At 41.3% G+C, this 10022-nt stretch overlaps 1 long non-coding RNA gene across 1 annotated transcript; it reads right to left on the bottom strand.

The window, feature by feature from the left end:
* Window positions 1–8966: 8966 nt before the first annotated feature.
* Window positions 8967–9398, bottom strand: LOC120435506. The gene is made up of 3 exons (XR_005609781.1): window positions 9292–9398; window positions 9102–9210; window positions 8967–9015 (listed from the first exon to the last, which is right to left on the bottom strand). It is a non-coding gene; the product is annotated as an uncharacterized LOC120435506 (long non-coding RNA).
* Window positions 9399–10022: the final 624 nt, after the last annotated feature.

Genomic DNA, 10022 nt, shown 5'->3' with positions numbered 1-10022 from the left:
ACTACCATTTTGTAAACCTTTTTCCCTCTTGCTGCTTTCCTTCTATAACACATCACCCCTGACACCCCTCTCGACCCCTGACATCCATCTCCACCCACTCCACCTTCCCTGAATTATCCTCTTCAACTTACTGTAGCAAGCAATATTTAAACATTTTCAATATTTTTATAATTCCCAACAAAATAATTCTGGATCAATATTATCGAGAGTTTTCTGTTTGTGTAGGTATATAGTCTGCCACAAAGAGCAAAATTATAAGGAAGTAAATTCATGTCTACAACCTGATTCATATACTGCAAACAGAACTTAAACTCACCATCTACATCTGCGAAATGCTGAGAACTTCCGTCTTTAAAAACAAAATAAATAAATAAATAATGTGCCACATCATCCAAATTCACAGATTTTTTTCTATTGAATGACTATGGAAAATCTGACCTTCATCCATCTCACTGCCTCCTCCTTTCTCCTCCTCCTCCTCATTTCCCTGAAGATCACTCTGAGTAGCTGCTATGGGACTTTCACCTGTGACTTTTCACCCGCAGATTTCATGTGTTTTTCAGTCTATTTCTTGCTGTAATAGAAGAGCTCACTATAACATGAGTGTACATGATCAAGTGTTATCTGTTGTATAGATTACTGAGCACTGAACTCGGCCAACAGCATGTATTTGGCTGTAACATGCCACCCAGTTCATTTTACCATTAGGAACCCAAGCTAACAGGCTAACATCAGTGTCTTATATTAGTCAATGTCACATACATAACTTTAGGCAGTTTATCATAAATGCTGCTTATTCATGAGACAGTATACCAACGGCTCTACTAGTGAGCAGGTAACACTTACCACCACTATCAGAACAGCCATCATCGCTGCATGTGAGGGCCACATTATTGTCTGCAATGTAAGAAATATTGAAATGATGCAATTTTATGTGGAAATTTGTATAAAGAGAGAAGTCTTTAAAATGAAATTACTGTAAAATGTATAACCTAAGCTAATTTCCATTGTCATGAGCTGTTTTTTGGTGCATTGTTAGTGCAGGAGACAAGCAGGAGACCATGACTAGAAGACTAATCTTATTTTAAAACCAGTGCCCATTTAAATTTAAGATGACGCCAGTCAGGATTCAGACTGAGGTCCTCTAGTAAGGAATTCTACATGTTCTCTCCTGAACTGGAAAAGCTGTTTGTCCAAACAGGGATTCAAGGTAACATCCCTTTCCACCTGGAAGCTAATCATCTCATGAAGCCAAAAACTAAGTGCAACCTTAAGGTCACTGAGCATGTGGGAAACCTGGTTAATAAGCATTTACAGATTTGTTTAGGAGTAACACACAAACTGTTGCTTGATTATATAGATGGTGCTTGTGACCACAAGTTATGCATTACATTACATCAAAAATAAAAACGTCAGTGGATCAAACTATCCGTGGCACAAATAAATGCAAATATATTTGTGATTTGAAAATCTGCTTACCATTTCAATAACATAATGTTTCACATCTGAAAAGATACATTGGAAACCAAAAATGTGTTCTGCTGTTGTACTGTAAACAGAAAGGACAAAACAGGAACACCATCAATATAATCCTATTTATTGTCAGTTCATGGTCTTGTCTTAACGGAGCTCATGTATTCCTGGTTATAGGTAAAATAAGAAGATGTTATGGCATGACCGTGTTATTGGACTGCAGAAGATTGCACAGGTCTACCACGTAGACGCAGGCTGTAAAATAGGGCTGCAAACAAATGTTATTTTCAACAATTTTTTCTATATTAAAACCTACTTTCATCCCCCTCTCTGTCTTATTCCTTCGGTCTGCCTGGGTCTCTTTGACTAGCTGGAGGGCTGGGAGCTGGGGAAATTACACCTATAAAAGATAATGAAATATTAGTAATTGGTAGTCCAAAATTTTGATTAGAGAAAAGTGCTAACCACCAACATTCTAAAGTTGGGCATACACTGTGCGATTTTTGGGCAATTTTGAGCTGATTTTTCAGTTATGTGTCCATTTTGGGGATCGGCCCAAGTTTCGCCTTAATCGTGTGTCATCGTGTAGTATACATGGGGTAACGAGAAGCAATTAACACCTCACAACCAGCTCCCAATCATCAGTCGGATGATTGCAAGAAAATCAAACCCTATTTGAAATCCTGTCACCCCTCGTGAGGGTGTCAACACAGCGTCTCACACTGCACATGTGCAAACACAGAAACGGAAATGATAAAGACAGAGCAGCACAGCAGTGCAGCGTGTGATCTGGACACAAGCGATGGAGGCACAACTTGTAGAACTCTAGCAAGCTCATCTGAGCCTTTTCAATGTGGCCTCACAAAATTATCACGACCACAACAACCATGAAAAGAGTTGGATGGATGTTTTTCATTAACATTTTAGCAAAGTTGATGGTGGTGGTGTGTGTGTCTGTGTGAGTGAAAGACAGAGGGAGGGAGAGCGAGAGACAGATTTGGTGTTATAAGCTTCATGTTATGGATTAGTCAAGTGTAAAACTATTTGACCACACAATATCATTTCCAATTCAATATAGCAGGACAGGGGAAAAAAAAGACAATACATACTCTATCATACATACCAGCAACAGAAACCTCCAGGGTGCTGAGGTTCTGGCCCCTTAAGGTGCCAGTGCCTTCCTCCATTGCAAACAGAAGCTTGCTTATCTTAGCAATTTGAAAGGTTTTGTCTGTCTGTCTGTAAAAGTCTTGGTGAACTCTGATGTCATGTCCCATGAACCTTGCAACTTGCTCGAGCTCTTGATCATTAAGATCCAGGAGTTGACAAAGTGTGGCAACCTGTTTTCTTAATTTAGTTGACCTTAGAAGCTCAGGGTTTTCTGCTTTGCTTTGGTCTGCATATTTTCGTAGGCAGTCACATCCACGTATGTGTGTCATCCCACCAGGTCTAGCAAAAAGATAGGGATTTTCAGCAGGTACACCAGCTGCTTCTCTCTTTTTCACCAACAAATCGATTGACTCCTTCATTCTGTCGCTCAAAAAAAACCTGGCATTTTCCTGCCTCTCTTCCCCCTGATTTCAATGGGGGTTAATAGCTTGCTTAGCTCCTTTTCTAATGGTGACAAGGTTTCGTAAATGTCTTCATTAATGGGACTTGTTTTTACGTTCTTGTAGGTCTGAAGAGTCAAGCGTGATGCTTCCCCTTCACGTCGCTTGTTAAAGACAATAACCTGTGCCAAAACAGTCTCGTTCAATGCCTTGTATGCTGCTAAATCCATGTGCTGCATCAGTCTCTCTTGCTTCACCTTCCACGGTACGGAGATGGTCCCTCAGAGCAATCACATTTTTGGTGAGGGGAATGTCATCCTGTTTATTCCACCTCTTTTCTTGTATTGTTTGGGGAGCACTGACAGATACACTGTTCCTCCAGTTTTTGTCCAGAAGTTCAAAGAATTTTTTGGCCGCCTTCTCTGCATGGTCATCATCATTCATAAGAGTCTGTCCAATCAGGACCTCGACTGCTCCTTTAAGACAAAATCCAATTCTGACTGCTGTTGATGGTTTGCCATATTCATTTTTGCCTGGACTAAAGTTTGTAAGATGCTTGGCAACACTGACAACAAACTCAAATTTTGATGGTTTGCACAAATCTTCAAGAACATTCACTGTCTTGTCCATATCTTTTGCAGCTAACATGAACCGGCCAAGCTCCCTCTTCCTTTGCGCAATGTATTGGTGCTTAGACTTCACAGAGCCATGTCTTGCATATAGCGATTCTCCATATTTGCAAATCAGAGAATCACTCCTGATGTGAAAGGACACTTGATCTTCTCGCATGTTGTTAATAATAGTCTGACATCCTTTAGATGAATGTTTTATCGGAAGCAGGCGTGCAGCATAACTCTGGACTCTAGGATGTCTATTTTTTGACGCACACGATTTTTTACTTTTGCATGACAACTCATGTTTCCATAATGTCTTTTTGCTATACATTCCAAAGCAATACAGGCAAGGTAAATATGCTCCTACTATGGCTTTATTAGATGGCTGCTTCCATGTTACAACTTGTCCTCTGCTGTTGTGCTTAAAGTCTCCTTTATTGCGAAGTCATACAAAAAGGCAAAGTTGTTCTAGAAGATCCTTCCTTTCTTTGGAACCTAGAGGGTAGCTAAAGGTATATGCCACATCACTCATCTCCATGTGCTTCCTCTGCAGGTGTCTTGATATTTTGGCTTGGGACTTCCCACAGTAAAGACAATAATGTTTTTTGTCCCATACTCGTTTGTTGTCCTCCCTTTTTGTACATGTTTTTACAGTCACCTCTGATTTCCGTTTAGCCCTTTTAGCCTTTTTTTCTCCCTTGTGATCATTTCTCTTTCTTTTCCCATATGTTCTGGGTGTCTTTTTAAGAGTCATGTTTCTCAGTTCTTCATTATCACTGTCGCTATTGCTAGAAACGTCAGTGATCTTTAGTGTCTTACTTTGTTGACTGTGGGTGTCCTCATCACTTAAGTCTGAAATTTGACTTGGCACGTATTCAGAGTCTGAACAAATGGAGAAATCCAGCTCAGAGCAATCACTCTCCTCCTGAATAGGAAAAGAGAATAATCATCATGAGAAGAAGTCAATTATAAGGATAGAGTTATGTAATAAAGCTGTAAAACTATCTTCCAAAAGTTGAGACGCTGTGTAAAATGCAAGTTAAAATAGAACGCAATGTTTTTCAAGGCCCACATCTCAGCGTATGGGGGTGCATTAGTGCCTATGGAGCTAGCAGCATGCACATGTGGAAACGCATTGTCAGTGCCGAAAGAAAATACAGGTTATAGAGCAACATATGCTGCCATCTAAACAACATCTTTTTCGGGGAAGGCCTTGGGTATTTCAGCAAAGCAATTGTAAATCGCATAGTGCATGTATTATAATGGCATTGTTTCATAGTCCAATACTCTGGTCATTTCAGCACTCAGCCTGCAGTCAAAACCGTTCACCTACTCATAACATTTGGAGCATCATGAAACGAAAAATACGACAAAGGCGGCCCAGGACTGTTGAGCAGGTAAAATCTTACATCAGACAAGCATGGGACAACAATGCTCTCCTTAAAGTCCAGCAACTGGTCTCCTCAGATCCGATGTTTACAATGTTGTAAAAAGAAAAGAGAAAATTCACAGTGGGAAACAAGGCCCTGTCTTAACTTTTCTGAGACATGGTACTGCCATCACATTCAAAATGATCCCATAATTTTCTTAAAATGGAACAATTTCTCAGTGTAAGAAATGGAAATGTTTTACATGTCTTACTGTTAATAAAATGTGGGTTTATGAGATTTGAAAAACATTGAATTCCGTTTTGATTTACATTCTACACAGCATCCCTTCTTTTATAGACATGAGGCTGTAAAAGAATAATGAACTAAAATGAGACAGGGGTTACTACCGTATGCTGACACCCTTTATTACATGGAAACTTTTTTTTTTTTTTTTTTTTTTTAGTCAAACTAGTGGCGACAAAGATGACTTTGTTTTATACACACACATATGTATAACACACACAGTAATATATTATATATATATATATATATATATATATATATATATATATATATATATATATATATATATATATATATATATATATATATATATATATATATATATATATATATATATATGAACTCAATGGGGATGTGGCGTACAACACTAGAGGCCAATTCCAAGCCAGTAGCACAAGTCACCATCAAGTGCAGGATCTACCAAGGAGATGCTCTGTCCCCACTGCTGTTCTGCATAGGCCTGAACCCCCTCAGTGAGATCATTAACAAGACTGGCTACGGATACCGACTACGGAACGGAGCAGTTGTCAGCCACCTCCTATACATGGATGACATCAAGCTGTATGCCAAGAGTGAACGAGACATCGATTCACTGATCCACACTACCAGGCTATACAGCAATGACATTGGAATGTCGTTCGGACTGGAGAAGTGTAGTCGGATGGTAACAAAGAGAGGGAAGGTAGTCAGAACTGAGGGGATTGAACTACCAGAAGGCAACATTGCAGACATAGAGGACAGTTAAAAGTACCTGGGGATCCCACAGGCGAATGGGTACCATGAAGAGGCCGCTAGAAAGGCTGCAACCACCAAATACCTGCAGAGGGTCAGGCAAGTCCTGAGGAGTCAGCTGAACGGTAAGAACAAGATCCGGGCCATCAACACCTACACCCTGCCCGTGATCAGGTACCCTGCTGGGGTAATAGGCTGGCCAAAGGAGGAGCTAGAAGCCACTGACATCAAGACAAGAAAGCTCCTTACCATGCATGGAGGGTTTCACCCCAAGTCCAGCACCCTGAGGCTGTACGCTAAGCGGAAGGAAGGGGGCCGGGGACTGGTGAGTGTCAGCACCACAGTCCAGGATGAGACAACGAACATCCAAGAATACATTGGGAAGATGGCCCCAACTGACCGAGTGCTCAGTGAATACCTCAGGCAGCAGAAACCCAAGAAAGAGGAGGGAGACGAGGAACCATCATGGAAGGACAGGCCCCTGCACGGTATGTACCACCGGCAGATAGAGGAGGTGGCTGATATCCAGAAATCCTACCAGTGGCTGGACAAAGCTGGACTGAAAGACAGCACAGAGGCACTAATCATGGCAGCACAAGAACAAGCTCTGAGTACAAGATCCATAGAGGCTGGGGTCTATCACACCAGGCAAGACCCCAGGTGCAGGCTGTGTAAAGATGCCCCAGAGACAATCCAGCACATAACAGCAGGGTGCAAGATGCTAGCAGGCAAGGCATACATGGAACGCCATAACCAAGTGGCCGGCATAGTGTACAGGAACATCTGTGTCGAGTATAACCTGGAAGTCCCGAGGTCAAAATGGGAGATGCCCCCAAGGGTGGTGGAGAATGACCGAGCTAAGATCCTGTGGGACTTCCAGATACAGACGGACAAAATGGTGATGGCTAACCAACCGGACACAGTGGTGGTAGACAAACAGAAGAAGACGGCCGTAGTGATCAATGTAGTGGTTCCGAATGACAGCAATATCAGGAAGAAGGAACACGAGAAGCTGGAGAAATACCAAGGGCTCAGAGAAGAGGTCGAGAGGATGTGGAGGGTGAAGGTAACGGTGGTCCCCGTGGTAATCGGAGCACTAGGTGCGGTGACTCCCAAGCTAGGCGAGTGGCTCCAGCAGATCCCGGAACAACATCGGAGATCTCTGTCCAGAAGAGCGCAGTCCTGGGAACAGCCAAGATACTGCAAGGGACCCTCAAGCTCCCAGGCCTCTGGTAGAGGACCCGAGCTTGAAGGATAAACCGCCCGCAGGGGCGTGCTGGGTGTTTTTTTTTTTTTTTTTTTTTTTCACACACACACACACACACACACACACACACATATATACATACATACATACATACATGTATGTATGTGTATGTATGTATACATATACGCTGATTGCGAGGTGTTCAAATACTTATGTGCAGCAGTGCAATACAAATGAATTTGTTAAAAATCGTAAAATGTGATTTCCTGAGTTGTTTTTAAATGCTATCTTTCACAGTGGGAATGTACCTACAATGTGAATTTCAGACCCCTCCATGATTTCTAAGTGGGAGTACTTGCAAAATAGCAGGGTGTTCAAATAATTATGTTCCTCACTGTATACAAGATCAACAGGACCCTAAGAGCCTTCATCAGGAACTCAATGGGGATGTGGCGGACAACACTAGAGGCCAACTCCAAGCCCATAGCACAAGTCACCATCAAGTGTGGGATCTACCAAGGAGATGCTCTGAAGGGATTCGGGCCTATGCAGAACAAAAGAAGGGACAGTGAGATTATTAACAAGACTGGCTACGGATACCGCCTACGGTATTTGTCAGCCACCTCTTTGACATGGATGACATCAAGGTGTATGCCCAGAGTCAACGAGACATCGATTCACTGATCCACACCACCAGGATATATAGCAATGACATCGGAATGTCGTTCGGACTGGAGAAATGTAGTTGGATGATAATAAAGAGAGGTGAGGTAGTCAGAACTGAGGGGATTGAACTACCAGAAGGTAACTGGTGTGAATAAGGCACGGCGGGACCACAGATCATCATTTAGAGCCATTTTATTCAAATCACACCACAACACACCCCAACCCCTGAGTCCCTGTGTTTATAACTTGTTGGGCATGATATAGGATGCCGTGCAGGTGCGTCCGCCCTCCCTGCACAGCACCGCAGACCACGCCCCACCACAGTAACATTGCAGACATAAAGGACAGCTCCAAATACCTGGGGATCCCACAGGCAAATGGGAACCATGAAGAGGCCGCTAGGAAAGCTAGCAATTAATGGTAATTTGGAGATTGGTCTAGCTGAGGTCTTTTTTTAAGGCGGGAGAATAGCACTTTCTTTGGAGCAGTTACAGACCAGTGTTTTTAAAATAAACCGGAACTATACCAGACGTCAGTGAAGAGTTGATTAGGGTGAGCAAGCATGGACCAATAGACTGGAGGACATTTTTGAAAAATGATGCAGGTAAAATGTCAAGTGAACAAGAGGATGCTTTCACTAAATTCACTAGTTTTACCAGCTCAGGTATTGAAACAGGAGAGAAAGTATCCAAGATGATGGGCTGAGATGGGTTGGAGATAGACATAGCAGGTGCTGAATGTAAAAAAAAAAAAAAGTCATTCTTACGTTATTAATCTTTACAAGCAGAAAAGAGAAAATTGTTACAGTCCTCATTAAATGAAATACGGGCTAATTGTGGCACTAATTGTGTTGAATAGCACCTTAGGATTACCTCTGCTCTTTTTAGCCAAGTGTGAGAAATGGGCAGCCCTCACATCTCTAATCGCATTATTAAAAGAAGCTAAAAGGTCCTTTAGATAGAGGAGATGAACATTTGGATGAGATTTCCTCCACCTGCGCTCTGCTTTACGACAATCACATTCACCAATGAATGTTTGTTTGTTCCATGCTGGATCGGCTTCCAGCATGGAACAAACCACACAGTAGTCATCAGCATTACCTAGAAACACACTGGCGTTCAACCTAACAGTTTTTAAACAAAACTGAAAGTGCTATTGTAATACAAAAGCACATGACTCAACTTACTTTGATGTTCTAGCAGTTCGCAAGCAATTTCTGTGCGTTGCAGCCCAGTGGCTTCTGGAGTGGACAGCACCCTAGTAACCTCTCCACTCATAAGGTAGTGTTCGGCAAACTGTAAAATATGTTACAGTAATTGCAATTGATTAACTTAATTCTAGTTAAATACAATTAAATACAATTGCTTATTAAATACCTTCAACACTAAAACTCCACAACTGCTGGAGTCCATCTGCTTGTTGTGTGGCAGAGTCTCCATTTTCCAATCCACTCGGGAATCTTCCTTTCCTATTCAAGTTTTTAAAATGTAGCCAGCATTTTGCTCTAAATAAAAAAAAAACAAAACAACAACCCACAAACCAAACAACCCAAAACAGATAATTAATGAATGATGAATACCTCCAGTTACGCATAATTTTCCTTTCATAACAACCTTCATTTCCAAGAGGGTCTAACAGCAGTACAGATCGTGAGGAGATTTTGACAACCTAAAATAAAAATTGTATTTAGTAGAATATGTGTAGTACACTCACTTAAGTAAACATAATCAGTTGTAAGCATTTTCAAAATAAGAATATGCTGCTAAAAAGAACAATAAAACAAAAAAAGAGAAAAAACACATGAGGTGTGAACATGTACCACAAGGATCCAGTGTGCACCGAAGTTCAGTGGGCACAACCAAATGTCCTCAGCCGGAAACAACATCTGTGGAATATTTTTAAGTTTATAAAGGTTTAGATTCATTTACATAACATGCACTATATGACCTATATAACATCTACGTTACCTTAGTGACACATTTAAACTTCCCAGAAAACAGAGAGGTTGCAACAACGCAAGACAACTGATACACGGGTTTCTGAAAAATGCAAGAGTTTTTTTTAAAAGATTACAAAATTGTATAAAATGCTTTTGTGAAATAACCAG

Source organism: Oreochromis aureus, linkage group 22 (assembly GCF_013358895.1).
Source record: "Oreochromis aureus strain Israel breed Guangdong linkage group 22, ZZ_aureus, whole genome shotgun sequence".
In the NCBI taxonomy this organism is placed as follows: domain Eukaryota; kingdom Metazoa; phylum Chordata; class Actinopteri; order Cichliformes; family Cichlidae; genus Oreochromis; species Oreochromis aureus.
The sequence above is the reverse complement of the archived record's forward strand: the minus strand, read 5'-3'. Positions and strand labels throughout refer to the sequence as shown.